At 55.7% G+C, this 27,848-nt stretch overlaps 1 long non-coding RNA gene and 3 other non-coding genes across 4 annotated transcripts; all 4 read right to left on the bottom strand.

Moving 5' to 3' along the window:
* Positions 1-108: 108 nt before the first annotated feature.
* Positions 109-180, bottom strand: TRNAA-CGC (transfer RNA alanine (anticodon CGC)). The gene has a single exon. It is a non-coding gene; the product is annotated as a tRNA-Ala (tRNA).
* Positions 181-3,608: 3,428 nt separating this feature from the next.
* LOC135330509 (uncharacterized) lies at positions 3,609-9,319 on the bottom strand. Its single transcript, XR_010392530.1, has 2 exons — positions 8,940-9,319; positions 3,609-4,941 (listed from the first exon to the last, which is right to left on the bottom strand). It is a non-coding gene; the product is annotated as an uncharacterized LOC135330509 (long non-coding RNA).
* Positions 9,320-9,711: 392 nt separating this feature from the next.
* TRNAF-GAA (transfer RNA phenylalanine (anticodon GAA)) lies at positions 9,712-9,784 on the bottom strand. The gene has a single exon. It is a non-coding gene; the product is annotated as a tRNA-Phe (tRNA).
* A 2,930-nt stretch (positions 9,785-12,714) lies between these two features.
* Positions 12,715-12,786, bottom strand: TRNAA-CGC (transfer RNA alanine (anticodon CGC)). The gene has a single exon. It is a non-coding gene; the product is annotated as a tRNA-Ala (tRNA).
* Positions 12,787-27,848: the final 15,062 nt, after the last annotated feature.

Genomic DNA, 27,848 nt, shown 5'->3' with positions numbered 1-27,848 from the left:
CAGGGCATCCTGTCAGAGGGCAAGACCCCAAATTTGCAGAAGAGCAATGCATCTAGTTGCCAGCCCTGACGCCAGTCTGGGGAGGGAGATGTAAGCCAAAAGCAGCCCTGGAGATGCTGGGGATTGAACCCAGGGCCTCCTGCATGCGAAGCAGGCGCTCTTCCACTGAGCTACATCCCCTTGCAGCCTGCTGAACTTCAGGAGATTCCTCTCTGCCCATCTCCAGACCCTCAAGGTCCCTCTGAAAAGCAACAACCAGCCAAGCCTGGGAGACCGTTACTGCCTGATTCCTCCCCAGTTTGTACCTCGACACCCATGTTGTGTCTCAGAGGGGTGCTGCAATGACCTTGTCCTTGCAGAGCTCTTCATGTCAGGGGAGAAACACCCCTATTTGTGGCATTTCTTCCCCAGCAAAGCTACGGGAGAAAGCTGCTCTTTGGAGACGCCTCTGTTAGCTGTCCTTGGGCATTCCCAGTGGCTGGAGCTATTTCAAGCCAGTTATGGAGGAGGGATGGATTTTTGTGGATGAGGCAATAGTTGTAGTTGCTTTAGTCGTACGCTGGGCAGAACAGGGACCGGTGGAGGCATCTGGCCCACCAAGAGGTGCCATGCCACCATGCCTGGAGAAGAGGAGCAGAGCAGGTTTGGGGATGGTCACCAGGCTCAGCTGCAGTCCAGCAATGCTCAGGCAAGACATAGCTTGACCCGAGGGACCTCCTGCTCCTTGGCCTCTGCTCCTGCACAGCTGTCATGGGGACAAGGGTTCCCAGGGCAGGGCCAACGTAGCTCATCTGGGAGAGCATTAGGCTGAGGATCTAAGGGTCCCTGCTTCAAGCCTGGGCTTCGGCACTGGGGTGGCCTTTACCTTTTTGCAGAGCCAGGCATCCAGGCCATGCGAGAACTGTAGCTCTTGCCCTTTTTAGTGCTCCTGGGCATGACTCTGGCTGTCCTGAGCAATGGCCTCATCCTTACAGCTGAAGCCTGCAACCACTGCCTCCACACCTCCATGGACATCTTCCTCCTCCACCTTGGCTTCATCTCCACCACTGTCCCCAAATCCAGTGAGGTCAGTTCCCAGAGGGACACCAGGGCTGTTCCATATTTGGGATGTGCTGCCCAGGGCTTCCTGGTTCTCTTCTTGATGGCACCAGAGTTTTGTCTTCTCACTGTCATGGCCTACAGCTGCCACATGGCCAGCTGCAGACCCCTGCACTATGGCACCCTCCTGGTGTTTGGGTCCTATGACAACCTCCAGAGCTTGGGTCCTGGGGTGGTGCTTTGTCCACGCAGTGCTGCCCACGGCTGATACCTTCCCAATATCACCATGCCAAGGCCACAGTGTGGAGCAGCTCTCCTGTGCAGTCCCTCTGCTCCTCAGGCTCTGCTGCTCAGCTCAGGGACATTAGCCTCCAGAACAGCATGTCCTTAATGACAGGTGATCTCCTCGTTGCAACATCCAAAGACTGGACTCTCAATCTACAATCCAGGTAAAGAAAATGCTGCAGCATCTGCACCACAAAAAGTGTCTGCTGCTTAGCTTGGCTTCTCCATGGGTTTGTGTGGACAAGTCATGGCGTGCTGTTAGGAACAAGGGTTGTTTCAGGTGTGGTGGCCTGCTGCCCAGCAGCTGTGGAGATGGGGACTGGTCACTGAGCTAGCAAGCCAAGGTTGTCCCACAGGAGGCCAACGTCTCTTGCAAGAGGAGAGGGTGTGTGTGCCTTCTGCCCCCTGGCACAGTGCTCCCCTCCCACCCAGAGGGAACACCTTCAGGAGCAACCTCCTGCACATCTGCCTGGGTATGGGCACAGCTGGCGCAGGGAAGAGAGCTCAAAGGGGAGGGCCGAAGTAGCTCAGCTGGGAGAGCGTTAGACTGAAGATCTAAAGGTCCCTGCTTCAAGGCCGGGCTTCGGCAATGGGGCCCTTGTCAATGGGATCCTTGTTGGTTCCCCTTGGCCTTTTGCACAGCTGCTCTGTCTTCTCCCAGCCTCCACCAACCCTGGCTGCATCCCACCCCACAGCTGGGGGGAGCAGGCAGCCAGGACCTACCTGGATGGGGCTCACCCTTGCTCTGACCCCTCCCATCCTGCCTGCCCTCATGTCCCTGTGCCCAAGGGAGGGGCTTGGTGGTACCATGGGGGACCTCAAATGGTGGGAGAGGCATTTGGGTGCTGCACTGCTTCCAGATGGTGATGGAGCTGGTCCTGAGTCCCTCTCTGGGGGATCCCCCTTTGCCAGATGGGGCCTTCTGGCCTCTCCTGACCCTGCAGAGCCCACGGTGCCTCTGAGCTCCTTGGTTCAGCCTCCTGCCTTGGAATGACTCCACCCAGGATGGGCTCTGGTCTGGTGAGGCCCCACTCCTCGCCCACCCAGACCCACATGTGGTCCCTGGAGGTCTCCTGAGCTGTCCTGGAAGCTTCATGGTCCCCTCCAGGATGGATGTGCACCGTCAGCCCTGCTGCCTGGGGCAAGTCCCAGTAGAGAAGTTGGAGACCATAAGAGGGTGACGCATGCTTTACGGATGGTGGATAACTGAGGTCTCCAAGAGTCTCCTTGGGGCATGCTTGAGCTCCTCCTTCCCCATGCCATGGGTGAGAGGCTTCACAGCTAGAGGCACCAAAGAGCCAGAGCAGCCACCAGCATATCCAGTGATAGGGAAGCCATGCAGGGGGGCTCCAGGTGGGCAAAGAGGAAGGTGCTGAGGCAGGAAGAGGCCATAAGCAGGGGAGAAAGGCAGGTGGGAAAGGCTTTGTGTAATCAAGAAGATACCCAGGAAGCACTGGGCAGCTGCTCCCAAGCAGGGAACAGCCCTGGTGTCCCTCAGGGACCTGGCCATGGATTTGGGGACAGTGGTGGAGATGGAGCCAAGGTGGAGGAGGAAGATATGCATGGGGTTGTGGAGGCAGTGGCTGCAGGCTTCATCTGTAAGGATGAGGCCATTGCCCAGGAGGGCAGCCAGGGAGATACCCAGGAGCACTTAGAAGGGCAGAGTGCAACTACCCCCCAGACCATCTCCACCACCATCTGGAGCCAGTGCAGCACCCAAATGCCTCTCACACTACTCGAGATCCTCCATGGTAACACCAAACTCCTCCCTTGGCCACAGACACATCAAGCAGGGCAGGATGGGAAGGTGTTGGAAACTTGCACGGGAGGAGCCGACGGAGGGAAGACCCAGACGCTCAATATGAGTGATCAGTGTACTTCAACTTTATTAGGCGTGGTCTTTCTTTATATAGTATAGGACTAATCAGGCTCATACATATTGCAAAAGCTGAGCTCCTTATTGGTAACAGCAATTTTGTATACCCCAACGCCTTCTGCATTACATCACCCGCAAGTTCCCAGGACTAATCATTGATAACACCTTGGAGCCAAGGACAATGTGTCCTTGGCTCTAGCTGTTTTTACTCTCATACGGGACTTGGCTCACATCAACTGTGTGCGATATGCACTTAGTTCTGCTTCCTTTATTTGTTCAATCTTCACATGACCTCTGCCCTCAAGCCAGTCCTCCACAATTCCCCCGTTTTTATTTTGTGCGAGAAAGACCTTTTTAGTTAATTGTTCAAGCTTTTGTGTTAAGCAGCCAAAAATCACTCTTACAGCAATTAAAATTAATACAATTATGAATAGAATACGTAGCCCTTCTTTGATCAAGCCCAAAATCCAGGTACTCACATTACCAAACATCTTTCTAAACAGATCATCAAACCAATTATACTGTACGGTGATTCTCTGGGTGTGGTCCTTTAGCCATTTCAATTGCTCATGGATTGACTGTCCATGATCAGAAAGATTAAAACAACACATTCCTTCAAAATCCTCACACCCGCGTCCCTGTGCCAAAAGCAGAAAGTCTATAGCTGCTCTATTTTGCAACACTGCATGTCTCAGGCTATCCATATCCTGTGACATTTCAGAGAGAATTTGTGTAGTAACATTTGATTGCCTAACAGCCCAACAAGCAAGTTTATTTAGATTAGACATGGCATGCGCAACTGCAACGTTAGGAGCTAAAGCTGCGGCGAAAAACCTTTCCGCAGGCCCCCATAATTCTACATCATCAGCACAATCTGAACCTAGTTTTTTCAATTCACATTTGCCTCGACGATTTTCACTTCTTCTATGTTTGATTGCTGCAGTCGGATTTGACCAACGCTGATCATGTAAGTCAGGGGCAAAGAGTGTCAGGCGTCCTATATAACAAGGTCCCCCGTAAGCGTTTCCTGGCACACCTTGCCATGCTCTGTCACCACAAATTAGAAAAATACCAGGAGGCAGTGCCTTAGGGGCACTCATAGGCCACATTGAGTTGTGATCATTTACTCCATAGGCCCCAAGTGGCTCACTATTATTGGAGTTATTCCACCCACAATAATTACCATTGGCGTTAAACCCTAAAGTTCTAGACGTTATGTTCGTCCAATGAGTCTTATTTTGTTTACCTTTATTTAGTATAAAACAGGTTTGTGTCCAATTATCACTAGTGTTTCCTACTGCTACTGACCCTAACAAATCTAATTCTTGTGGATCCCATGGCAACGATATATTAAGATGTTGCAGTGCAGCAACCACTCCGTCTGAGAGGTTGCTCGAGAAGGACCCATTTAAGAGAGTGAGTGAAGTTGAGTATGGGCCTAACAGCTTGACCAATTCCTTTGGAGCTCCTATAGGCACCCCAAATAGACACGTCCGGAAGGGATCGCTTCCTGAGGCTAGAGACAAACAAAAGGTACGCTGGTTAGTTTCGTTAGCCCATGTAACCCACATATTCTGTTGAGTATCAATCTGAGACAACATCGTAGACCCTTCAGCAATTATCATAATCAATAGGACAATTTTGCGCAGAGTTGTCTGTCCGATTCCGAGCATGGTCTTTGTCCACAGTCGCTCCTTCGTCTATCACAGGTTTCGTAAATCTGCTGGGAACCCAAACCGGTCCTGTGGGAGAAGATATACACACATAACCGCGCCCTACATATATTACCTCTGCTGGACCTATCCATACTCCCGTTTTCATGTCCCGGTATTTTACTCTAAAGGTCCGGCTACCAGCCTTTTCTTCTTCTATATGATGTTTGATTGCTGGTGGTTCTTTGTCGTCCCCGAATACACACAAATAGTTTAGTACAAATAGGGTCTTATCAATTTTTTCCTTGATGTCTAGGATGTCCTTAAACTTTTCTATGTATTGTTTGACAGTGCTGTTTGCTCGTTCAACAACCGCCTGACCATTCTAGGTCGTTGGGTTTCAATGGCAGCCAAATGGTATTCGGTGGTGCTCCCTCAATTTGCAATATTCGGTTTCTTCCTTTCCTAATGAGTTCGGCCAGCATTGAAACTTTTTCTTGAATAGTTCGTTTTGGTTGTAACAGTGGTGCTATCCATTCTAGTATAATGGGTTCCGCCAACCCCCTTTTTTCCCCCGTTTTTATTTTGTGTTGTGTAATGGCTCCCATTAGGTATTGTGGGCCACATAAAATAGTAAGATCAAGTGGCTGATTTTCCAGGCGTCGGTGCGTAGCACGCGTAGTAATTAGCGATGCAATTTCCTGGAGTACCCGTTGCTGTTCCTCTGTGAGCGTGACGGCAGCCGCTGGGTCTGTTCCCTTCAGCAAGGGGCGTAGCAGATTTAAAAGTTCATTAGGAATGCCGACAACCGGACGGATCCATTGGAGGTCTCCTAATAGTTTTTGAGCATCATTGAGTGTTCTTATGTCAGTCCTGATTGTCAATTTCTGTGGTCTGATGGTGGCATTCGAAATATGCCAACCTAGATACTGCCAGGGGCTGGATTCCTGTACCTTTTCCGGGGCCACCACAAGTTCCTTTTTCTTTAATTGTGTGATTAGATCAAATTTTTGTTCAGGAGAAAAAGGGGTTTTTTGTGCCAACAATATGTCGTCCATGTAGTGATATATCATGGTCTCTGGCCACTGTTGACGTAACGGTTGAAGTGCCGCATCGACATAGAGTTGACAGAGGGTTGGTGAGTTTCGCATACCCTGCGGTAGTACTGTCCATTCAAATCTTTGGTCTGGCCCCTCTCTATTGATAGCAGGGAGTGTAAATGCAAATCGCTGTTTATCATCTTCATGGAGGGCTATAGTAAAGAAACAGTCCTTTAAATCTACGATTAGCAGGTGCCAGCCTTCTGGGATCATTGCTGGGTTGGGTAACCCCGGTTGTAAAGCACCCATGTCATGCATCTGTCTGTTTACAGCACGTAGATCGTGTAAAAGTCTGTATTTGCCGGATTTTTTCTTGATCACAAATATTGGGGTATTCCAAGGGCTGGTAGATAGTCTTAGATGACCTTGTTTGTACTGTTCCTTTACTAGTTCATGTGCTTGAATGAGACTTTCCCGTTTAAGCGGCCATTGCTGTACCCACACAGGCTGATCAGTCCTCCAGCTGAGTGGGATTGGGAAAGTCCAGGCAATGGCCGGTGCTATAAAGGGTGTTCCGAGGTAAGCACCATACCCATCTGGGCAAGGATATCGCGCCCTATTAATGCTTGCACTCCTTCAGGTAGGGGTAAAATGGAAACGGAGCAATTAACCACCTTGTTCTCTATAGTCCATTGTAGTGTCGATGATTTTCGGGCGAGGGTGACCCCGCCTACTCCAGCTACCGTAGAGCTGGTCTCTCGGGTTGGCCAATGCTGGGGCCAGATCTTAGTGCTAATTATTGATACATCCGCTCCAGTGTCCAATAAGGCATTAGTGCGTATAGATTCTTCTTTATACTTTACAGTCACGGTTTGTCGGGGCCTTTGATGCATTCCGACAGTCAGTAATACTACACTTCCAGTGGAACCAAAAGCACCATAGCCTCGTGGTTGCTCTTTCGCTGGTGCCACCCCTACAGTCAGGTGGGGAAGCGGAATAAGCTGGGCTATTCTCGATCCTTGTGGTATGTGCATAGGTGGAAACATTGCTGAAACCACAATTTGTACTTCCCCGAAATAGTCCTTGTCGATCAATCCTGTCAAAACTTGTAATCCTTTCATTGTAGCGGACGATCTTCCAATCAGTAAAGCACCTACTGGCTCATGATTAATAATTACTGGTCCGTAGACATTCGTCCGGATTTTTGTTGGCTTTGTATCCAATAAGGTAGCGTCTACTGCTGTTGCCAAGTCCAGTCCGAGACTCCCTCTGGTGGCTGGTCGAAGACAAAGGGGTTCATGGTGTTCGGAGTGGAGCTGGGCGCCGGCTGAGGTGGTTGTGTTAACTGCGGGGGTTGCTGGGTTGTTGTGGTGAAGGCCGCCTTTTGTGTCGTCGCGGGGCGGCTCGTCCCGCTTCTCCGGGCGTTTCCCGAGCCAGCCTTCCAACAAGCCGCTCCATCATGTTTGCTGCTTTTGCAGTTGGGACACCATACTCTACTAGCTTGGCATTCTCTGCGAAGATGACCAACAACGCCGCATCGGTAGCAGCGTGCCGCAACGCCGCATCGGTAGCAGCGTGCCGATCGTCGATCAGGGCGGGTATTTCCGCCGGGATTTTGCAAAGGAGCAAGGGCAGCGAATACCTGTCTTTGATTCTGTTGCATATTATCCCGCAACGCCTGTGCTTGCTCCCTCATGCTCTCTCCTAATTGTCTCACCGCCTCTACTAGCATAGCTTGCGGTCCTACAGGTACCTGCGCCATTCTTTCTAGCCCCTCCTAAATAGTCCATGTTCCCGGGAGTGTGGCTAAAATACTACGCGTTGAAGGGCTACTATTCTGTATTGCACATTGTTTCAAGATAGTCCCTTTCAGATAATCTGGTACCCCTGCTGCTTGTATAGCATTGGCTACTCTGTCAATAAATAAGCCGAAAGGCTCTTCCCGGCCCTGCTTTATTCCCATATAAGATGGGATACCCCCTGGCTCCTTTAATTGATCAAGCGCCCGCCTTGCTAGTTTCATTGATTCTTTAGCTTTATCTGGTCCCAGCAGGGCCTGCGCTTCTAAGCGGAAATACGCGCCCATCCCCATCAACTCATCTAACGTTACTCCATACAACGGGTCCCCTGGAGCCCTTATAACAGCTACCGCTTCCTGGCATACTGCGTGCCAGTGCGTGTTAAACAGCAGCTGCTGATGCTGTGTTAGTATTAACTTCATTATGCTGCGTATGTCCCCCGGCAACAATATATTTGTCCCCCAAATATAATCCAACATCTGTCGGGTTGGTTCCCCCTTTATTCCCGATTTTTTTTTTTTTCAAACTGCTTTTATTAGTGGTTTCTGACCATTAATATCATAGAGAAAAACTTATTTCACATTGATAGCCTGAGATGGGTGTCCTCAGATAACTGTGGCCAAAGGAAGAGGAGGAGGAGGAGAGGAGAAAAAAGGGGGGGGGAGAAAGAGAGGAGGGGAGAGAGAGAGGGGGGGAGAGAGAGAGGGGGGGAGAGAGGGGGGGGGAGGGGGGGGGAGGGGGGGGGGGAGGCGCTGAGGGAGGAGGGGGGATCTGCCGCATGGTCAATGTTGCTCCTTTTGGCAGGCCTGTGTTCCCAGACCCTCCTTGGGCAATAGTAAAGGTTCGGATCGAGGGGGGTGATGGGTATGGGGACACCTCCACATGCGGGGGTTCCTTAAACCCATCGGGGCTTCCCAAATGCTCCGCGGCGGCGGCAGCTTTTTTTTTTTTTTTTTTTTTTTTTTTTTTTTTTAAGGTGCGAGAGCATTAGTAACTGCCCTCCACGGCTTCATCAGCTTTTTTGCTGTCTTGTTGTCACTTATTACTTCATCAAACAACTTGTCCCCAAATTTTTTCCATTCAGTTTGTTCGAACACGGTATCGGGGCTAACAAAACACCCCTTAGCCACTCCGTAAGCTAATAGCCCTGGGAGTTCCTTATGACATTCTATTCCTTGAGTACCTCGCTTTTCTAAAAAGCATCTTAATAAATAATAAGCCGCTTGTCGCTCCGTGGTTACTCACTTACCGTTGCAACCTTTGCAAGACCTGCGGCGAGACTTTCTGGCAGGACCCCGTCTCGTCCTGGGCACGGACCCCCTTTGTTTGTGTCCTCTCCACCTCCTCTGTAACTCTGGCACGTAGACCCCCTTTTGTGTCTCGTCGCCTTTAGCACAGCAGGACCAGCTGTCTCTAGTACTCCGTCGACTCCTGAGTTTTTAATCACCGAGTCCCTGACCGGCAGGGTCCCTGTTCGGGCGCCATTTGTTGGAAACTTGCACGGGAGGAGCCGACGGAGGGAAGACCCAGACGCTCAATATGAGTGATCAGTGTACTTCAACTTTATTAGGCGTGGTCTTTCTTTATATAGTATAGGACTAATCAGGCTCATACATATTGCAAAAGCTGAGCTCCTTATTGGTAACAGCAATTTTCTATACCCCAACGCCTTCTGCATTACATCACCCGCAAGTTCCCAGGACTAATCATTGATAACACCTTGGAGCCAAGGACAACGTGTCCTTGGCTCTAGCTGTTTTTACTCTCGTACGGGACTTGGCTCACATCAACTGTGTGCGATATGCACTTAGTTCTGCTTCCTTTAGTTGTTCAATCTTCACATGACCTCTGCCCTCAAGCCAGTCCTCCACAGGAAGGGGCAGAGCAAGGGTGAGCCCCAGCCAGCTGGGTCCTGGCTGCTCCCCCCAGCTGTGGGGTGGGATGCAGCCAGGGTTGGTGGAGGCTGGGAGAAGACAGAGCAGCTCTGCAAAAGAGCCAAGAGGAACCAACAAGGATCCCGTTGCCGAAGCCCGGGCTTGAACCAGGGACCTTTAGATCTTCAGTCTAACGCTCTCCCAGCTGAGCTACTTCAGCCCCTCCCTGGGAGCTTTTGTCCCCATGACTGCCATGCAGGAGCAGAGGCCAAGGAGCAGGAGGTCCCTCAGGACAAGTTGTGCCAACCTAGGGAGCTGGTCCTGAGCACAAGGCATGCCAAATCTTCGGATGTTGCAATCAGGAGATCACCCTTCATTAAGGATGTGCTACTCTGGAGGCCAGCTCTAGCGCAGTGGTGACACATTTGCAGAAGGCCCAAAGGTTGGGCCGATGGGGCTCACATCTCTGGAGCAGTGGGAAGAACTGGAACAGTTGTCCAAGACCGTGATCACCACAGGTGACACAAACTCAACACAGGGATGAAACGAGAGAAATTTGGAGTCTTTAGTGAGGGCAGCAGGGCAGCCCATTGCTCTGACGTCGCAGCCACTGAGTCTCCTCAGGGCGTCCTGGAGCTCCTCCTTCCTCATGCCGTGGATGAGGGGATACATGGCTAGAGGCACCAAAGAGCCAGAGCAGCCACCAGCATGTCCAGTGATGGGGAGAAGATGGAGGGAGGCTCCAGGCAGGCAAAGAATGAGGGGCTGAGATACAAAGAGGCCATGGCCAGGGAGGGAGGCAGGTGGGAAAGGCTTTGTGTGGCAAAGGACTGGGATGAGGATGTGGGGACGCTGGGGACATGTGGGGACTGGGGGAAGGACGAGGGAGACATCAGGGGGCATTGGGGACACATAGGGGACACATGGGAGACACATTGGGGGACCAGGGTGAGGATATGGGGGACACGGAGGGACGTTTGGGACCAGAGTGGGGACATGTGAGGACTCTGGGAACAGAATGAGTTTGTGGGGACACGTGGGGACCAGGCTGGGGATGTGGGGGACACAGGGTGACACTGGGGACCAATGGGGAATAAAGGGGGGCTCAGGGGACATGGGGGTGCAGGGGACACATGGGGACTCTGGGAATGGAGAAGGGGACACTGGGGACATGTAGGGACAGCGGGGACCAGGGTGAGGATGTGGGGGATGCTCAGGACCAGTGTGGGTGACATGGGGGGCCACTGGGGAACAGTTTGGGACATGGGTGGACTCTGGGGACCCTGGAGGGTATTTGGGGTCCAGGGGGTATTTGGGACCTGCTTAGGACGTGTGTGATGGGCTTGCGATGCTGTGGACACATGTCATACTTGTAACACACGTCGCATCGCATGCATGCACTAAAGAGCTGCCCCCTCCCCTGCCCGGACACCTGGGCCTTCTGTGTGTGTGGGTGCGATTCAAGGGGGAGGTTGAACGTCTGGATCCCTCACATGGCAGGGCAGTGGATCAGCTCTTGGGGGGTGCCTGGACCCCTGGGTCCCCTGTGCATGGGGCAAGAGGGGACAGCTATTGGGGCTGCACTCGGGCGCCTGGGTCCCTTGGAGAATCGGGGCCCCCAGCCACCCGGGAGCCTTGGACACTTGGGTCGCTCCTACACGAGTGGGAGGGGGCTCAGCTGTGGAGCGACACTGGGGTGCCTGGGTCCCCCCGGACACCTGGGTCCCCTGTTCACAGCGGAGGGGTTTGTAAGGGAAGGGGGGAATAAAGGACATCCCCCCCGACCCCAGGAGAAGAGGCGACATTAGCTCCGCCCCCAACGTCTGGCTGAGGCCCTGCCCCCTGCAGGCAGCCATGTGTCCTACCTTACCAGGAAGTCCCGCCTCTTTTCTGGTCACATTGTGCCCCCCCAACATGGCCTCATTTTGTGTAACATTGCCCCCCCAATCACCTGATCACAAGATGCTCTGTGATTGGCCGGCTGCCCCTGCTCCCTCCTTCCGGTGTCCCTGGAAGTACCTCCAGACAGGAAGTCTTCCCCCTAGATGCGCCGCCATTTTGTTCCTGCCACCATTTTATTCCTGGGGGCTGCCATCTTGTTTAATGCCACAACCCCCTCGTCTTTCCACACTGCTCTGTGATCGGTCGCTTTTTTTTTCCCCAGACTGTTTTTCCCACGTGCTCTCAGATCCCCTTTGCTTGGCTGCTCTGCCTTTTTGCCTCAGGAAGTCCTCAAGCATCAAAATATATAAAGTTATATACAATATAGACAGTATATGCACATATAGAAAGAGAGAGAGAGAGAGGAATGGAGAAATATGTACAAATATATACTGCATTTATTTATGTGAAAATGCAGCATTAGATGTAATGCCTCTATTTATGACACTCTATGCATAATATGTACTCAGATATTTACTTATAAATACATATATTCACATTTATAAAGGGATAGAGATTAAATGAGTATATAAGTATCGATAAATGGGAGTTGCTAGTTCCTGGGTTGCTTGAAGCTCTTCAGAGAAGCAAAGGAACTTTGGGAAAGTTGCTCCTTTGGCATTGCTAGATGTATTTTTAGGGGAATAGCCAAAAGGGGTTGGTCCCATCTTGGTCAAAACCCCCATTTGGGAGTCTCCCCGCAAGACAGAAAGTGAAAAGTTCAAGTGAATTTGGAGATGCGCGTTTGCTAGGGAGAAAACATTAAAAGTTCATCCTTCTTCCAGCCTGCTGCATAATCTTGATGCAGAAGAGAGGTTTTGCAGCCTCTTTTGTACCAAGTACGAAGCAAAACATGCATATGTCTCCCCGCCATGCGGGAGGTTGGGGGCTGGCCCACCTCCCCTAAGAGGACATTTTGAGGCACTCGATGACCTCCCAGCTCCTGCCTGCCTGTTTGCCTGTTGCTGGCCAGTGAGGTTGTTGCAATGGTAGTGACACAAAAGCCCATGTCCCCTCAGTGTCAGTTTTAACTCCCTCTCCCCTTGCCCAGGGAGGTCATTTCGGATGGTCACCTCCCACCCTGGGAGCTCCCCTCCACACAGGCCATCCTCTCAGAGGACAGGACCCCCATTTCTGTAGAGGAGCAATGCAGCTAGTTGCCAGCCCTGACACCGTTCTGGGGAGGGAGATGCAGGCCAAAAGCAGCCCTGGAGATGCTGGGGATTGAAGCCAGGGCCTCCTGCATGCGAAGCAGGCGCTCTTCCACTGAGCTACATCCCCTTGCAGCCTGCTGAGGCCTGGCATGTCCTCTCATCCCCTGATGTGCCCTTTGCCCAGCACAGGCCTGCTGTGCCCTGGTGCCGAGAGCTGCAGCACAAAACAGCACTGGAACCCTCCTGCTGGGCTGCGGGTTGCGGTGGGGGAAGTTCTTGCTTGGCTGAACTTCAGGAGATTCCTCTCTGCCCATCTCCAGCCCCTCAAGTTCCCTCTGAACAGCAACAACCAGCCAAGCCTGGGAGGCCGTTCCTGCCTGATTCCTCCCCACTTTGTACCACGACACCCATGTTGTGTCTCAGAGGGGTGCTGGGATCACCGTGTCCTTGCAGAGCTCTTCACGTCAGGGGAGAAACACCCCTATTTGTGGCATTTCTTCCCCAGCAAAGCTACGGGAGAAAGCTGCTCTTTGGAGACGCCTCTGTTGGCTGTCCTTGGGCATTCCCAGTGGCTGGAGCTATTTCAAGCCAGTTATGGAGGAGGGATGGATTTTTGTGGATGAGGCAAAAGTTGTAGTTGCTTTAGTCGTACGCTGGGCAGAAAAGGGACCGGTGGAGGCATCTGGCCCACCAAGAGGTGCCATGCCACCATGCCTGGAGAAGAGGAGCAGGGCAGGTTTGGGGATGGTCACCAGGCTCAGCTGCAGTCCAGCAATGCTCAGGCAAGACATAGCTTGACCCGAGGGACCTCCTGCTCCTTGGCCTCTGCTCCTGCACAGCTGTCATGGGGACAAGGGTTCCCAGGGCAGGGCCAAAGTAGCTCATCTGGGAGAGCATTAGGCTGAGGATCTAAGGGTCCCTGCTTCAAGCCTGGGCTTCGGCACTGGGGTGGCCTTTACCTTTTTGCAGAGCCAGGCATCCAGGCCATGCGAGAACTGTAGCTCTTGCCCTTTTTAGTGCTCTTGGGCACTAAAGACTAGTGCTCCTACAGTGGGACTTGTACTCGCCTCAGGAGAAAGCAGGGGTGGCCAGCTCTGTGTGCAGGCCAGCAGCTCAGCTCTGCTGAGCCCACAGAATGGTGCAAAGGGGCTCTTCTGCTGCCTCTCAGCACCTGGGGCCCTTTCCTGACACACATGTTCAGAGTTGCTCTTTTGATGTCAGCCAGCACACAGGCCATTCTCAGCAAGGCCCTCAGCCTGTGCCTGATGCCCAAGGAAAGGGGAGGAGGTTATGTAAGAAGTCTGGCAGATGTGGAGACCAGAGGAGGATGCAGCAACGGAGCGGAAGGTGTGTTTGTGGCAGGCTGAGGAGGCAGGTGCAGGCATTAGGAGTGGGAAAGAGGAGGAGGTGGCAGTAGAGGTCGAGAAGAGATGGGCAGGAGAGGGCAAGGAGGCAGTGGCCGTGCTGAGGCTTCAAGGTGGTGGCCACTTGGAGAAAAGGCTAACAAGGAAAGGAAGGGGATGACAGTGAGGCACAGAGTGTCTGTTCCAGGGCCAGTGGCCACATCTACCACCATCTGTTTCAGGAGGTGAGGGCCACCTCTGCTGTGAGGGCCAAGAAAGCCCTGCCACAGGAGAGCTCCGGCCACTCTCATCTCTGGCCCACTCTAACCCCAAGCCAGGAGGCAGGCACTGAAGACGCCTTGGACACAGGCTGCTGAGACACACCCACCGCCCCCCCAGCAAGGGCTGGGGCAAAGGCCAACCCTCCAAACTCCCCAGGGCACGCGGCAGGACAAGCCCCGTGGGCAGCAGGGTACCTGACAGCGCAGCTGCAGCAGCAAGCTCTCAGGCCACAGCCAGGACACGCGCAACACAACCAGCACACCTAGGAGAGGACAACAGCACTTTGCTTTTATTGTGTGCATGCAGGCACAGATGGCAAGGGGCAGCTCCTCATGGATCCTCCAGCCTGCAGCCTTTCCAAACACACTATGCTGCCTTGCACAAGCCAGAACACCCCAAGAACGTGGAAGCAAGGGCAGGCCCTGAGCTCCTGCGACAAACTTGCCCCAGGGCAGGCAGAGACTGAGAGCTGCAGGGCGCAGCTGGTGTCTTGGTGCTGCAAGAGCAGGCAGCCACTGGCCTGCAAGGGCCCAGAGGAGCCTTGGCAATGGGCCCTGCTCAATGCTGCAGAGGAAGGCGAAAAACCCCCAGGCACTGCTGCCAATGTGTCCAGGGGGAAAATTCCTTCCTGACCCCAAAGCTGGCGATCGGCTCTTCCCTGGGCATGTGAGCAAGGCCTGCCTCCCGGCCAGCCCTGCGAGGCTTCTCACGCCCACCTGGGCATCAGGCACCAGCGCTGCCCAACCCCTTTCCTCTCTCAACCTGCAGCCACCTTAGGGGCTCCAGAGAGTGGCCAAAAAAAACCCCAAAAACTAAAACAAATAAAACCAAACACAGACCTGGCAGAGCTGGGGGGAAAGAAATCTTTCCCGCACCCTGCAGGAAACCGCCAGCTACTCCAGAGGGTTGGCGGAGAGGTATGACACTGAGGAGAATCACCTGGAACATCCTCACATCCCATCGCCTGCATTTCCTGGCTGCTGCATCTGGCGTCAAAGCAGATCTGCATGGGGAGCTTTGGAGGGGTCTTTGGCTGCCGAGAAGGCATGTCCTTGTTCTTTGCAGGCCCTCGAGTTCACTTTTCCCACTGATCTGCAGCTGGAAAGGCCTGGTGCCCTTGGGCATCTCCAGGTGTGTGGGGGTCTTCTCGTGCCAGCAAGGGCTTGGTCCAGTCTCTGCAGGACAACAGCTACATCCAGCTTTGAATCCGAGCCTGCTCGGAGCATGCCTTGGATCAGAGCACCTGCAGAGAACTCTTGCGACGGAAATGCTTCCACGATCCAATGGCTACACAAGGGCTGAATCAGCTGTGAGATTCAGCCTGTTGCCTTCCCATCAGGAAATGCCTGGGCACAGTCTCCACTCCCAGAGGAATGGCTGCTGACAGTGGTGGGAGGTGTCCCTTCCATTGCCCACAGCAGGCCTGCAGAGGCCAGCAGTGCCCAGCAGCACACCACGAGGACAGGAAGAAAGCCTTCAAGCCTGCTTGCCTTGACCTCCTTGGGTCCGCTCAGCTGACGGGGCTTCCAAGAGACCTGCAGCTGGCAGATGCTGACCTCCCTCCGCTTTCCGGAGAGGGAAAACACTGTGAAAACATTGCTGTGCCTTGGGATTGCTCTCTCCGTCTTTGGAGGCGTCCCAGCAGAAGAGGAACAGCATCAGCAGTCTTGCTGAGGCTCAGACAAGCCAAAGGCCCAATCTGAGAGCAGGTGCTGGCCACTGCAGCAGCACTCTCTCCCAACAGGTAGCTGCTGCCCAACAAAAGCCCCTCCTGGCACAGGCCCCTCTCCCAGCAGGCTGCAAGCACTTCCTCTGAAGAAAGAAGGCTATTGGTCCACAAGCAGCAGGCAACCTCTTCTCTGCCCGTGCTGCTGCAACCTGCCACCGGTGCAGGCAGACGCGAGACGCCAAGCACAGGCAAGGAGAACTGGCACCTCCGAGAGTCCCTTGTCCTCAGGGGGAACATTGGTGCCGTGATGGGGAAGGGCCGCCTGCTTCCCACTTCCAGCAGCTCTGCGAGGCTTTGCCAGGGAGCTCGGACTACCCCTCTACATCAGGCTCTCAGCAGTCCTCATCCCAGGCAGCCATTTCCTGAGGCTCTTTCAAAGAGCCCTCTCTCCTGTCACAGCTCAGGCACTGAGGGCCACTGCGCTCAGCAGTCCAGCAAAGGTGCTGCACATAGGGCAGTTGCCACAGGCCAGGTCGTGGCCACATGCCACGAGCATCAAGAGCTGCTCTACGTCATTTGACTGAAAGCACACACACAACACTGCCTCACAACACACATCCTAATACCCATTGCTGACTCCTGCCACCACACTGAGTCCTTCAATGAGCCAGCAGATTACTGGCTCCCAAGATGGAGCAGCCCCAAGACAATTTCCACCATGCCCCTTGAGGGCCTGACAAGCACCAGATGCCTGAGGTCACGGCAAGCTTTCAGAGGACACCTCCAAACACCTAGCAGCACACCCGGAGTCAGCACAAGGCAGAACACAGCCAACCTGGGAGCTCCACAAAGGCAGGGTTTTCTCCACCCCAAAAGCACAGGACAGCTTGGGCTTTGTCTCAGCACTGCTGAAGCTCATGCAGCCTCCTCAGAAAGCTCCCGATGCAACACCAATGGCCACCACAAAGGGAGAAGCAAGGGCAGCAGGGGCGGAGCAAGAGGAAGGCAGAGCTTTGTTGCACTGCATGGGAAAGTGGTTGGGCCAGCACCAGGCTACTCGGTTGCCTGCAGTCTCTTGCCAGTGGGACGTGCAGGCCAGTGCGGCCAGAGAGATCACTAGTGCTTTGGGGCTCTCCTGTCTCCCTCGTGGCCTGAGCAGGCTGCAGAGTGGTGCCCCTCTCTTTGCTAGGCCCCTTCTCTCACGCTCCTTGGCCAAGAGGCATCCTAGGGTCTCACCATGCCTGTCTTCTCCATCTTGGGTTTCTTCAGGCCCTGTTGAGGCAGTGTTAGGGAGCGGAGCGGCAGACACAGGCACTCGACGAGCCCGCGAAGCAGAGCAGTGAGTGGTCTCTGCACCAAAGCCGGGCAGATAAGGTGCAAAGCAAGGGCTGGAAGGATGGTCAGAGGAAGGCCAGGAGGAGGTCTCCGTACCAAGTAGAGGTGCAGCTGCTGGGTGCTTCCATGGTTCAGTGTGCTGAGGTGCAGGCACTGGTGCCCCTGCATGTGCTGCGATAATGCCCTGCTCGGTAGCCATCGATAGCCCTGCTGGCCTCGCAGGAGTGTGTTCGTGCCCAAGGACAGCCTGCCGAGAGCCTGCCGAGAGCCCTTGGCTGCAGGCAGCTCTGTGCTCTGGCAGGGGGCCCGGGAGGCTGCGCCTCTTCTGCTGCCCCGGGGCATTGTGACTGCGTTGCCGGGGGACAGCACTGTGACATCGGGGCCCCGGGGCCCCGCCGCAGCCTCCCCTGCCAGCTGCCTGCTGGCCCAGCATCAGCGCATGGCACAAGGTCCCTGGGGTGCCAGCCCTCGCGCAGTCCCTGTGCCCAGGACGCCAGGGCAGCTGGTCCTCTCCTTGCCTGGCTGCACACTGGGCGTGGCCGGCAAAGCCTGCTGGGCTCCTTGCTCTGTGTCCCTGTGCACCAGGGTGTCCCTGTCACCGCAGAAAGGGCAGGAGTCCAGTCACATGCTGGCATTGGCAAGTGGCTTCTCTCGCAGCTCCACCAGCAGCCGGGGAGCTTGGCAGAGCTGGGCACAGTGCCAGCAGCTGGGCAGCAGTGACCTGCTGGCAGCTGGAGGTGGGGGTGTTGGAGGGGAGGGCGAGCTCAGTTGTTCTGGGCACCAGAGCGTGGCCCCGGGCCACGGGTGCAGGCCCATCTTCCGCCCTGCCGCACAGCATCGGTGCCAGGGCCCTAGCCGGACTTCTTCAGGCACAGAACAGCAGCAGGTCCAGCAAAGAAGGGCTCTCTCTTCTCAACACAGCTTCAGCAGAAGCACAACCTCTGGAAGCTTACACAGTGGCTCCTGTGGCTGACAACACTAAGACCATGCCCTGAGGCAGCTGCTGCCAGGCCTTCCAGCTGTTGGCGTCTGCAGGTTGAATCACATGTGCCTAGGATTTTCCAAAAGGCCGGCCTCTAAACCTCCTCTCTTTAATAGGCTCCTGAAGCAAGCCATTTCTGACTGCCAAACTGGGAGCAGGCTTCTTCAAGACAAAGTTTGGGGACAGCCAGCTGTGGGCTTAGCTGCCTGTGTGGGGTGCAACTGCAAGGCAGCATTCCCATGAAAGTCTCCGAGGCCAATGCAGGTGACCAGGGATTGAGAAGCTGTTGTCTCAAGCAACCTGGCCAAGCACAGATGAAGAGGTTCACCTGTCTGATTGAGAAAGCCTTTGGGAGCAACAGTTCAGTGTCTGTTTGCTTCTTTGTTTGTTTTTTCCTTGATAGCAGCAATGAGAGGAAATGGCAGTTAGCAAGGCTGTGGAAGTGCAAAGGCTGAAGCACTTTCTGGAGTTGGAGTCTGTAGGAAAGCTGCCATTTGCAAGCGTCTTGAGCAGCGCTGGGAAGGCTTGGCATAGGCCTGGTTTACTGCAGTCAGCCTCTCTACTAAAGCTAGCACTCAGCGCCCCTTGCAGCTCGGCAGGAGTTTGCTGAGGCCTTGCACATACCCCACTGCCTTCTTGTGTGCATGCCACCTTGTTCAGCAGCTACTTGCACAACTCTGCAAGAGTTGGACAAGACCTCGTCTTGGGCATGCCTAGTTTCTTGGCAGGAGACTGACCTTGAGAGGTACAGGCCCATTTTCTCACTCGAGCTTTAACATTGGCAGGCCGCAGCAAGGGCCAGCTGCTCCCTCAGCTGCTGCTGGGAGCTGGGAGCCAAACACAGTCCCACGGCTGCCATGGCAGCAACGTCCCCAGCCAGGGCCCCATCCCACAGTAGCCACATGAGGTGAGCGAGGCAGGCCCAGAGATGGCAGCTCGCTTCAAGCAAGAGTCCAGATCCTCAGGCGTGCTCGTGGGGATGAGACAGGTGCGAGGTCAAGCCGGGAAACCAATGCACAGGTCAAGGTCAGCATGAGGTCTGACGAGGGTGCCTAGGGTCAGACACAGCCCAGTAACCAGCAGGTAGGCCCCGGATCAAGCCAAGAGGTCTGGCCATGGGCCAGGTGTCCATGACCAGGCACAGGCATGGCTGGAGCTGAGCAGAAGACTAGTGCTCCTACAGTGCTCCTTGTACTCGCCTCAGGAGAAAGCAGCAATGGCCAGCTCTGTGTGCAGGCCAGCAGCTCAGCTCTGCTGAGCCCACAGAATGGTGCAAAGGAGCTCTTCTGCTGCCTCTCAGCACCTGGGGCCCTCTCCTGACACACATGTTCAGAGTTGCTCTTTTGATGTCAGCCAGCACACAGGCCATTCTCAGCCAGGCCCTCAGCCTGTGCCTGATGCCCAAGGAAAGGGGAGGAGGTTATGTAAGAAGTCTGGCAGATGTGGAGACCAGAGGAGGATGCAGCAACGGAGCGGAAGGTGTGTTTGTGGCAGGCTGAGGAGGCAGGTGCAGGCATTAGGAGTGGGAAATAGGAGGAGGTGGCAGCAGAGGTCGAGAAGAGATGGGCAGGAGAGGGCAAGGAGGCAGTGGCCGTGCTGAGGCTTCCAGGTGGTGGCCGCTTGGAGAAAAGGCTAACAAGGAAAGGAAGGGGATGACAGTGAGGCACAGAGTGTCTGTTCCAGGGCCAGTGGCCACATCTACCACCATCTGTTTCAAGAGGTGAGGGCCACCTCTGCTGTGAGGGCCGAGAAAGCCCTGCCACAGGAGAGCTCCGGCCGCTCTCATCTCTGGCCCACTCTAACCCCAAGCCAGGAGGCAGGCACTGAAGACGCCTTGGACACAGGCTGCTGAGACACACCCACCGCCCCCCCAGCAAGGGCTGGGGCAAAGGCCAACCCTCCAAACTCCCCAGGGCACGCGGCAGGACAAGCCCCGTGGGCAGCAGGGTACCTGACAGCGCAGCTGCAGCAGCAAGCTCTCAGGCCACAGCCAGGACACGCGCAACACAACCAGCACACCTAGGAGAGGACAACAGCACTTTGCTTTTATTGTGTGCATGCAGGCACAGATGGCAAGGGGCAGCTCCTCATGGATCCTCCAGCCTGCAGCCTTTCCAAACACACTATGCTGCCTTGCACAAGCCAGAACACCCCAAGAACGTGGAAGCAAGGGCAGGCCCTGAGCTCCTGCGACAAACTTGCCCCAGGGCAGGCAGAGACTGAGAGCTGCAGGGCGCAGCTGGTGTCTTGGTGCTGCAAGAGCAGGCAGCCACTGGCCTGCAAGGGCCCAGAGGAGCCTTGGCAATGGGCCCTGCTCAATGCTGCAGAGGAAGGCGAAAAACCCCCAGGCACTGCTGCCAATGTGTCCAGGGGGAAAATTCCTTCCTGACCCCAAAGCTGGCGATCGGCTCTTCCCTGGGCATGTGAGCAAGGCCTGCCTCCCGGCCAGCCCTGCGAGGCTTCTCACGCCCACCTGGGCATCAGGCACCAGCGCTGCCCAACCCCTTTCCTCTCTCAACCTGCAGCCACCTTAGGGGCTCCAGAGAGTGGCCAAAAAAAACCCCAAAAACTAAAACAAATAAAACCAAACACAGACCTGGCAGAGCTGGGGGGAAAGAAATCTTTCCCGCACCCTGCAGGAAACCGCCAGCTACTCCAGAGGGTTGGCGGAGAGGTATGACACTGAGGAGAATCACCTGGAACATCCTCACATCCCATCGCCTGCATTTCCTGGCTGCTGCATCTGGCGTCAAAGCAGATCTGCATGGGGAGCTTTGGAGGGGTCTTTGGCTGCCGAGAAGGCATGTCCTTGTTCTTTGCAGGCCCTCGAGTTCACTTTTCCCACTGATCTGCAGCTGGAAAGGCCTGGTGCCCTTGGGCATCTCCAGGTGTGTGGGGGTCTTCTCGTGCCAGCAAGGGCTTGGTCCAGTCTCTGCAGGACAACAGCTACATCCAGCTTTGAATCCGAGCCTGCTCGGAGCATGCCTTGGATCAGAGCACCTGCAGAGAACTCTTGCGACGGAAATGCTTCCACGATCCAATGGCTACACAAGGGCTGAATCAGCTGTGAGATTCAGCCTGTTGCCTTCCCATCAGGAAATGCCTGGGCACAGTCTCCACTCCCAGAGGAATGGCTGCTGACAGTGGTGGGAGGTGTCCCTTCCATTGCCCACAGCAGGCCTGCAGAGGCCAGCAGTGCCCAGCAGCACACCACGAGGACAGGAAGAAAGCCTTCAAGCCTGCTTGCCTTGACCTCCTTGGGTCCGCTCAGCTGACGGGGCTTCCAAGAGACCTGCAGCTGGCAGATGCTGACCTCCCTCCGCTTTCCGGAGAGGGAAAACACTGTGAAAACATTGCTGTGCCTTGGGATTGCTCTCTCCGTCTTTGGAGGCGTCCCAGCAGAAGAGGAACAGCATCAGCAGTCTTGCTGAGGCTCAGACAAGCCAAAGGCCCAATCTGAGAGCAGGTGCTGGCCACTGCAGCAGCACTCTCTCCCAACAGGTAGCTGCTGCCCAACAAAAGCCCCTCCTGGCACAGGCCCCTCTCCCAGCAGGCTGCAAGCACTTCCTCTGAAGAAAGAAGGCTATTGGTCCACAAGCAGCAGGCAACCTCTTCTCTGCCCGTGCTGCTGCAACCTGCCACCGGTGCAGGCAGACGCGAGACGCCAAGCACAGGCAAGGAGAACTGGCACCTCCGAGAGTCCCTTGTCCTCAGGGGGAACATTGGTGCCGTGATGGGGAAGGGCCGCCTGCTTCCCACTTCCAGCAGCTCTGCGAGGCTTTGCCAGGGAGCTCGGACTACCCCTCTACATCAGGCTCTCAGCAGTCCTCATCCCAGGCAGCCATTTCCTGAGGCTCTTTCAAAGAGCCCTCTCTCCTGTCACAGCTCAGGCACTGAGGGCCACTGCGCTCAGCAGTCCAGCAAAGGTGCTGCACATAGGGCAGTTGCCACAGGCCAGGTCGTGGCCACATGCCACGAGCATCAAGAGCTGCTCTACGTCATTTGACTGAAAGCACACACACAACACTGCCTCACAACACACATCCTAATACCCATTGCTGACTCCTGCCACCACACTGAGTCCTTCAATGAGCCAGCAGATTACTGGCTCCCAAGATGGAGCAGCCCCAAGACAATTTCCACCATGCCCCTTGAGGGCCTGACAAGCACCAGATGCCTGAGGTCACGGCAAGCTTTCAGAGGACACCTCCAAACACCTAGCAGCACACCCGGAGTCAGCACAAGGCAGAACACAGCCAACCTGGGAGCTCCACAAAGGCAGGGTTTTCTCCACCCCAAAAGCACAGGACAGCTTGGGCTTTGTCTCAGCACTGCTGAAGCTCATGCAGCCTCCTCAGAAAGCTCCCGATGCAACACCAATGGCCACCACAAAGGGAGAAGCAAGGGCAGCAGGGGCGGAGCAAGAGGAAGGCAGAGCTTTGTTGCACTGCATGGGAAAGTGGTTGGGCCAGCACCAGGCTACTCGGTTGCCTGCAGTCTCTTGCCAGTGGGACGTGCAGGCCAGTGCGGCCAGAGAGATCACTAGTGCTTTGGGGCTCTCCTGTCTCCCTCGTGGCCTGAGCAGGCTGCAGAGTGGTGCCCCTCTCTTTGCTAGGCCCCTTCTCTCACGCTCCTTGGCCAAGAGGCATCCTAGGGTCTCACCATGCCTGTCTTCTCCATCTTGGGTTTCTTCAGGCCCTGTTGAGGCAGTGTTAGGGAGCGGAGCGGCAGACACAGGCACTCGACGAGCCCGCGAAGCAGAGCAGTGAGTGGTCTCTGCACCAAAGCCGGGCAGATAAGGTGCAAAGCAAGGGCTGGAAGGATGGTCAGAGGAAGGCCAGGAGGAGGTCTCCGTACCAAGTAGAGGTGCAGCTGCTGGGTGCTTCCATGGTTCAGTGTGCTGAGGTGCAGGCACTGGTGCCCCTGCATGTGCTGCGATAATGCCCTGCTCGGTAGCCATCGATAGCCCTGCTGGCCTCGCAGGAGTGTGTTCGTGCCCAAGGACAGCCTGCCGAGAGCCTGCCGAGAGCCCTTGGCTGCAGGCAGCTCTGTGCTCTGGCAGGGGGCCCGGGAGGCTGCGCCTCTTCTGCTGCCCCGGGGCATTGTGACTGCGTTGCCGGGGGACAGCACTGTGACATCGGGGCCCCGGGGCCCCGCCGCAGCCTCCCCTGCCAGCTGCCTGCTGGCCCAGCATCAGCGCATGGCACAAGGTCCCTGGGGTGCCAGCCCTCGCGCAGTCCCTGTGCCCAGGACGCCAGGGCAGCTGGTCCTCTCCTTGCCTGGCTGCACACTGGGCGTGGCCGGCAAAGCCTGCTGGGCTCCTTGCTCTGTGTCCCTGTGCACCAGGGTGTCCCTGTCACCGCAGAAAGGGCAGGAGTCCAGTCACATGCTGGCATTGGCAAGTGGCTTCTCTCGCAGCTCCACCAGCAGCCGGGGAGCTTGGCAGAGCTGGGCACAGTGCCAGCAGCTGGGCAGCAGTGACCTGCTGGCAGCTGGAGGTGGGGGTGTTGGAGGGGAGGGCGAGCTCAGTTGTTCTGGGCACCAGAGCGTGGCCCCGGGCCACGGGTGCAGGCCCATCTTCCGCCCTGCCGCACAGCATCGGTGCCAGGGCCCTAGCCGGACTTCTTCAGGCACAGAACAGCAGCAGGTCCAGCAAAGAAGGGCTCTCTCTTCTCAACACAGCTTCAGCAGAAGCACAACCTCTGGAAGCTTACACAGTGGCTCCTGTGGCTGACAACACTAAGACCATGCCCTGAGGCAGCTGCTGCCAGGCCTTCCAGCTGTTGGCGTCTGCAGGTTGAATCACATGTGCCTAGGATTTTCCAAAAGGCCGGCCTCTAAACCTCCTCTCTTTAATAGGCTCCTGAAGCAAGCCATTTCTGACTGCCAAACTGGGAGCAGGCTTCTTCAAGACAAAGTTTGGGGACAGCCAGCTGTGGGCTTAGCTGCCTGTGTGGGGTGCAACTGCAAGGCAGCATTCCCATGAAAGTCTCCGAGGCCAATGCAGGTGACCAGGGATTGAGAAGCTGTTGTCTCAAGCAACCTGGCCAAGCACAGATGAAGAGGTTCACCTGTCTGATTGAGAAAGCCTTTGGGAGCAACAGTTCAGTGTCTGTTTGCTTCTTTGTTTGTTTTTTCCTTGATAGCAGCAATGAGAGGAAATGGCAGTTAGCAAGGCTGTGGAAGTGCAAAGGCTGAAGCACTTTCTGGAGTTGGAGTCTGTAGGAAAGCTGCCATTTGCAAGCGTCTTGAGCAGCGCTGGGAAGGCTTGGCATAGGCCTGGTTTACTGCAGTCAGCCTCTCTACTAAAGCTAGCACTCAGCGCCCCTTGCAGCTCGGCAGGAGTTTGCTGAGGCCTTGCACATACCCCACTGCCTTCTTGTGTGCATGCCACCTTGTTCAGCAGCTACTTGCACAACTCTGCAAGAGTTGGACAAGACCTCGTCTTGGGCATGCCTAGTTTCTTGGCAGGAGACTGACCTTGAGAGGTACAGGCCCATTTTCTCACTCGAGCTTTAACATTGGCAGGCCGCAGCAAGGGCCAGCTGCTCCCTCAGCTGCTGCTGGGAGCTGGGAGCCAAACACAGTCCCACGGCTGCCATGGCAGCAACGTCCCCAGCCAGGGCCCCATCCCACAGTAGCCACATGAGGTGAGCGAGGCAGGCCCAGAGATGGCAGCTCGCTTCAAGCAAGAGTCCAGATCCTCAGGCGTGCTCGTGGGGATGAGACAGGTGCGAGGTCAAGCCGGGAAACCAATGCACAGGTCAAGGTCAGCATGAGGTCTGACGAGGGTGCCTAGGGTCAGACACAGCCCAGTAACCAGCAGGTAGGCCCCGGATCAAGCCAAGAGGTCTGGCCATGGGCCAGGTGTCCATGACCAGGCACAGGCATGGCTGGAGCTGAGCAGAAGACTAGTGCTCCTACAGTGCTCCTTGTACTCGCCTCAGGAGAAAGCAGCAATGGCCAGCTCTGTGTGCAGGCCAGCAGCTCAGCTCTGCTGAGCCCACAGAATGGTGCAAAGGAGCTCTTCTGCTGCCTCTCAGCACCTGGGGCCCTCTCCTGACACACATGTTCAGAGTTGCTCTTTTGATGTCAGCCAGCACACAGGCCATTCTCAGCCAGGCCCTCAGCCTGTGCCTGATGCCCAAGGAAAGGGGAGGAGGTTATGTAAGAAGTCTGGCAGATGTGGAGACCAGAGGAGGATGCAGCAACGGAGCGGAAGGTGTGTTTGTGGCAGGCTGAGGAGGCAGGTGCAGGCATTAGGAGTGGGAAATAGGAGGAGGTGGCAGCAGAGGTCGAGAAGAGATGGGCAGGAGAGGGCAAGGAGGCAGTGGCCGTGCTGAGGCTTCCAGGTGGTGGCCGCTTGGAGAAAAGGCTAACAAGGAAAGGAAGGGGATGACAGTGAGGCACAGAGTGTCTGTTCCAGGGCCAGTGGCCACATCTACCACCATCTGTTTCAAGAGGTGAGGGCCACCTCTGCTGTGAGGGCCGAGAAAGCCCTGCCACAGGAGAGCTCCGGCCGCTCTCATCTCTGGCCCACTCTAACCCCAAGCCAGGAGGCAGGCACTGAAGACGCCTTGGACACAGGCTGCTGAGACACACCCACCGCCCCCCCAGCAAGGGCTGGGGCAAAGGCCAACCCTCCAAACTCCCCAGGGCACGCGGCAGGACAAGCCCCGTGGGCAGCAGGGTACCTGACAGCGCAGCTGCAGCAGCAAGCTCTCAGGCCACAGCCAGGACACGCGCAACACAACCAGCACACCTAGGAGAGGACAACAGCACTTTGCTTTTATTGTGTGCATGCAGGCACAGATGACAAGGGGCAGCTCCTCATGGCACCTCCAGCCTGCAGCCTTTCCAAACACACGGTGCTGTCTTGCACAAGCCAGAACACCCCGAGAACGTGGAAGCAAGGGCAGGCCCTGAGCTCCTGCGACAAACTTGCCCCAGGGCAGGCAGAGACTGAGAGCTGCAGGGCACAGCTGGTGTCTTGGTGCTGCAAGAGCAGGCAGCCACTGGCCTGCAAGGGCCCAGAGGAGCCTTGGCAATGGGCCCTGCTCAATGCTGCAGAGGAAGGCGAAAAACCCCCAGGCACTGCTGCCAATGTGTCCTGGGGGAAAATTCCTTCCTGACCCCAAAGCTGGCGATCGGCTCTTCCCTGGGCATGTGAGCAAGGCCTGCCTCCCGGCCAGCCCTGCGAGGCTTCTCACACCCACCAGGGCATCAGGCACCAGCGCTGCCCAACCCCTTTCCTCTCTCAACCTGCAGCCACCTTAGGGGCTCCAGAGAGTGGCCAAAAAAACCCCAAAAACTAAAACAAATAAAACCAAACACAGACCTGGCAGAGCTGGGGGGAAAGAAATCTTTCCCGCACCCTGCAGGAAACCACCGGCTGCTCCAGAGGGTTGGCGGAGAGGTATGACACTGAGGAGAACCACCTGGAACATCCTCACATCCCATCGCCTGCATTTCCTGGCTGCTGCATCTGGCGTCAAGGCAGATCTGCATGGGGAGCTTTGGAAGGGTCTTTGGCTGCCGAGAAGGCATGTCCTTGTTCTTTGCAGGCCCTCGAGTTCACTTTTCCCACTGATCTGCAGCTGGAAAGGCCTGGTGCCCTTGGGCATCTCCAGGTGTGTGGGGGTCTTCTCATGCCAGCAAGGGCTTGGTCCAGTCTCTGCAGGACAACAGCTACATCCAGCTTTGAATCCGAGCCTGCTCGGAGCATGCCTTGGATCAGAGCACCTGCAGAGAACTCTTGCGACGGAAATGCTTCCACGATCCAATGGCTACACAAGGGCTGCATCAGCTGTGAGATTCAGCCCCTTGCCTTCCCATCAGGAAATGCCTGGCCACAGTCTTTGCTCCCAGAGGAATGGCTGCTGACAGTGGTGGGAGGTGTCCCTTCCATTGCCCACAGCAGGCCTGCAGAGGCCAGCAGTGCCCAGCAGCACACCACGAGGACAGGAAGAAAGCCTTCAAGCCTGCTTGCATTGGCCTCCTTGGGTCCGCTCAGCTGACGGGGCTTCCAAGAGACCTGCAGCTGGCAGATGCTGACCTCCCTCCACTTTCCGGAGAGGGAAAACACTGTGAAAACATTGCTGTGCCTTGGGATTGCTCTCTCCGTCTTTGGAGGCGTCCCAGGCAGAAGAGGAACAGCATCAGCAGTCTTGCTGAGGCTCAGACAAGCCAAAGGCCCAATCTGAGAGCAGGTGCTGGCCACTGCAGCAGCACTCTCTCCCAACAGGTAGCTGCTGCCCAGCAAAAGCCCCTCCTGGCACAGGCCCTTGTCCCAGCAGGCTGCAAGCACTTCCTCTGAAGAAAGAAGGCTATTGGTCCACAAGCAGCAGGCAACCTCTTCTCTGCCCGTGCTGCTGCAACCTGCCACCGGTGCAGGCAGACGCGAGACGCCAAGCACAGGCAAGGAGAACTGGCACCTCCGAGAGTCCCTTGTCAGGTGCAAGGTCAAGGCAGGAAACCAATGCACAGGTCAAGGTCAGCATGAGGCCTGACGATGGTTCCAGTGCTGTTTTCTGCTGCAGTTCTCAGCATCAGGGCACAGTAGGAATGTGCTTGGCAAA

Source organism: Dromaius novaehollandiae, chromosome 21 (genome assembly GCF_036370855.1).
Source record: "Dromaius novaehollandiae isolate bDroNov1 chromosome 21, bDroNov1.hap1, whole genome shotgun sequence".
Lineage (NCBI taxonomy): Eukaryota > Metazoa > Chordata > Aves > Casuariiformes > Dromaiidae > Dromaius > Dromaius novaehollandiae.
This window is presented reverse-complemented; position numbering and strand designations above follow the sequence as displayed.